This window comes from Diabrotica virgifera, chromosome 1 (assembly GCF_917563875.1).
Source record: "Diabrotica virgifera virgifera chromosome 1, PGI_DIABVI_V3a".
NCBI lineage: Eukaryota > Metazoa > Arthropoda > Insecta > Coleoptera > Chrysomelidae > Diabrotica > Diabrotica virgifera.
The window spans coordinates 239,790,597-239,794,460 of record NC_065443.1 but is presented as its reverse complement, the minus strand read 5'-3'; the positions used below and the strand labels follow the sequence as shown (position 1 = coordinate 239,794,460).

Here is a 3,864-nt window from a genome sequence, read left to right as displayed (position 1 = left end):
GGAAAGTGGTTGCCATTAAACAGAAACAATCTAGTTAAAAAAATTCTATCGGTAATTTTCTAATAATTCTCAGTAGTAATTGCACAAGAGCTCTAAAATTCTTAATTAATTTTAGAGATCGAGTGCAATTTGTTGCGATTATTTCATGAATAAAACTGTTCAAAACCCAAATTTTATTGTAATTTATATATGTAAGTACAGATTAGTACAATTAAACAAACAGTTGTTATACGCTGTGAGCTCGTACGTAGAGGGGATATTTACAAATTCGCGAGCGCCAGTAGTGACAAGTCTGTAAAGGTTTACCGGAAATTAGACATAAATGTCAAAGTGATTAATTTAAAATTAAAATTAAAAACATTAATTATAAAAAATATTAGCTGGTCAAAGCTGTGGTTTATATTTTTACCTTAAATATACTTACGTTTTAAATACTGAATTTAAGTTTTTTTAATGTTCCGTAATATGTAATTATAATTTAATCTAAAAATGTTAGCGCCATCTACACGATAATAAATTATGAAAGTATCCGAAGTAAGAAATTGATATTTTATGAATAGAACGTCAAAATGATTAGCAAAATCTTAAAAAAATCGATTACAATTTAATTACTTTTTTGCGTTGTAAATATTAAGCGATAACAATTAAATAATAAATTTAAAAATTACCGGTGAAAGTTGAATTAGTAATCCGCTAGGAGCGCCACCAGCGAAGCTCAGAGCGTATAAATATTAATTTGACGGTTGAAAGTCATCACTTTTATAATTTTTAAAACATTAATTGTCATTAATGTCACTGAATGTATTTTTTCGTAGCAACGAAGGGCATCTGGCGTAATATACTTGACGACGGGAAATTATCAAAAATTATCGATTTAATTTTAGATTTCTGTAGCTTTCTATTAGTCAGAATCTCCTATGCATGAAATATTCAGTACTTATTATTTTAATCTGATTGGACAGAATTAAACACGTGATCAAATATCTTACTATACGATTGGAAGTTAAAATCATTAAAAAATAATCTCTGTAATCAATGAAATAATTATTATTTAAATACATGTCATACTCTCATATTCCTGGAACTATATTTTTTTCGTAGTTGTTAGAAATAATCGGTTTCCGAATAATACCTATTACTATTATAAGCACCATAACATTTTAATTTAGGAGTATAATTTCCTAATTTCTTATACTTTAGTATCTATTAAGCGAAGAATAAACTCTTTTTGAAAAGCCAGTTTTGGTTGAACAAGAATCATCAATCATTAGTAGTTATCTCTACTTGTTGAATATTGTTTTGTATGTCTAGTTATTCCTAATAATAAAAAATATCTATATAGGTAAGTATAAAAAATAAGCATAAATTTGTTTTAATAGGTTCATTATATAATTATTATTTATTGTATTTTATTGTGTGGATTTAAATAACACAAAAATAAAACATAAAAAAAACAAAAAAGCTTGGGCTCGTCCGGGATTTGAACCCGGGACCTCCCGCACCCTAAGCGGAAATCATACCCCTAGACCAACGAGCCAATGAAAACCATTAACTAAACATGACAGCTATTCAGTTACACAAATTTAGCTGTTTTAGTTTTATATTGTTTTAATTTTCTTTCAGTACCATAAATGATAAACGTTCCATTTATAATACCTGCGTTGTAAAATAATATGAGTCCTATTATAAATAAACTCTTTAAATTATAGTACTGACTTAACTTCAGGTGACATTATTCTGAAGAACAACACTGTGTTGATGTGAACCAGGGACGAGTGGATGGATATCCAATGATTAAAATACAGTATTTTTAGTGTATATCCAATAATAAATCTGCCTAGAGTTACATTATAGGCCTGCATAATTATAATTTACTTCAAATTACTGGAAATGAGGATAACAAGGACTTACCGTATTATTTTCTTTTCTGTGGGGAAACAAAATTTAGAACCAACTTAAAAAAAACAGGCTTCGTTGACCAACAAGCAGTGGCGGCTCGTGGCCTTAGAGACAGGGTCGGCAAGGTCTTTTTGTCTCCTCATATAGGTATACCATCTAATTAAAAGGCTTAAATCATCATAGGAGATTTTTTTGTTTGGTTTACTTGACATTCTCTCTTGTTTCATGGTGTTTCGACAATATGTTTTGATTCTTTTGAGACAAGAGAAATACCGTTCATTTAAAGCAGAAGCTGGTGGTAATAAGATGATCAGTTTGTTGTAATGAATTTCAGTACTTACTATATAAAATAACACATATTTTGTAACTGATCCAATTTTCTGAAAATATCTGGATCAGCGTAATTCTTAAAAAAATTGTAATAATAAATATCTTAACAATTCTTTGGCGAATTTAACTTTTAAATTTTGAATCGACATAGAGGTAAAAAATTTGCAAATCTTTAAAATTCGAAAAACGAGTATCTATTTGCATAATACATAGTAGTCCAGAAAGCCACTGCGCATCCGCTAGGAAAAATATTCTAATTCGGATTTTTTGCACAATTTTACTCAAAAAGGACTCCTTTTAACAAATTTGCATGTTTCCAGGACCAAAAGGTGGTCAAAAATTTTTTAAACGTTTTTTTTTTTTTGTTTTTTTTCCTAAAATTATTTTTTTTTTGCATGGAACAAAGTTTTTTTAGGTTTTTTGGATCATTCCAAACTCCAAACAGAAAAGGTCTTTAGTGATTTTTCTCTAAAAATGATAGTTTTTGACATATAAGCGATTAAAAACTGAAAAATTGCGAAATCGGCCATTTTTAACGCTCAAAAACTATGTGAAAAACTAAAAATTTGAATGTTGCCAAGGTAGGTAGATATTCTTTAAACATCGATTGATGAAATCCCGAAGAGTTTTTTGCAATATATTATTCAAAACTCCTTTGTTTTTAATTTTTAATCACGCGTGCGCGACACTATTTTCCACCGTTGCATGACATACAGTATGGTGCAAATGAAAGGAATAAATTCGTTATTTCGTAAACCGGCTACTTTAAGAAAAAAACCCGAAACAGGTCGATTTTTATTTTTAAGTTATGATATTGTGGCATTTATGGTATACTAGTGACGTCATCCGTCTGGGCGTGATGACGTAATCGATTATTTTTTTAAATCAGAATAGAGGTCGAGTGGTAGCTCATTTGAAAGGTTCTTCAATTATCTATTCAGTAATGTAAACATTTACATAATTATTTATACAGGGTGTCCAAAAAATTTTTAATAAATTAAATTATTTGACAAAAAAGAATTAGAAGGACACCCTGTATAAATAATTATATAAATGTTTATATTACTAAATAGAGAATTGAAGAGCCTTTCAAATGAGCTAGCCCACGACCCCTATTCTCATTTAAAAAAATCATCGATTACGTCATCACGGCCAGATGGATGACGTCACTAGTATATTATATATGCCATAATATCGTAACTTAAAAATACAAATCGACCTGTTTCGGGATTTTTCCTTAAAGTCGCGAGTTTACGAAATAACGAATATATTCCTTTTATTTGCACCATACTGTCGGTGGAAAATAGTGTCGCGCACGCTTGATTATAAATTAAAAAACAAAGGAGTTTTGAATATTGTATTGCAAAAAACTCTTCGGGATATCATGAATCGATGTTTAAAGAATATCTACTTACTTTGGCAACATTCAAATTTTAACTTTTTCACATAGTTTTCGAGGGTTTTGCCCTCGAAAAAAAATGGCCGATTTCGCAATTTTTCAATTTTTAACCGCTTATATATCAAAAACTATCATTTTTAGAGAAAAGTCACTAAAGACCTTTTCTGTTTGTAATGATCCAAAAAATCTAAAAAAACTTTGTTCCATGCAAAAAAAAAATAATTTTAGGAAAAAAA

The 3,864-nt window shown here is 29.2% G+C and overlaps 1 non-coding gene across 1 annotated transcript; it reads right to left on the bottom strand.

The window, feature by feature from the left end:
* Positions 1 to 1,465: 1,465 nt before the first annotated feature.
* Trnap-agg (transfer RNA proline (anticodon AGG)) lies at positions 1,466 to 1,537 on the bottom strand. Its single transcript has one exon. It is a non-coding gene; the product is annotated as a tRNA-Pro (tRNA).
* Between the last annotated feature and the right edge of the window lie 2,327 nt (positions 1,538 to 3,864).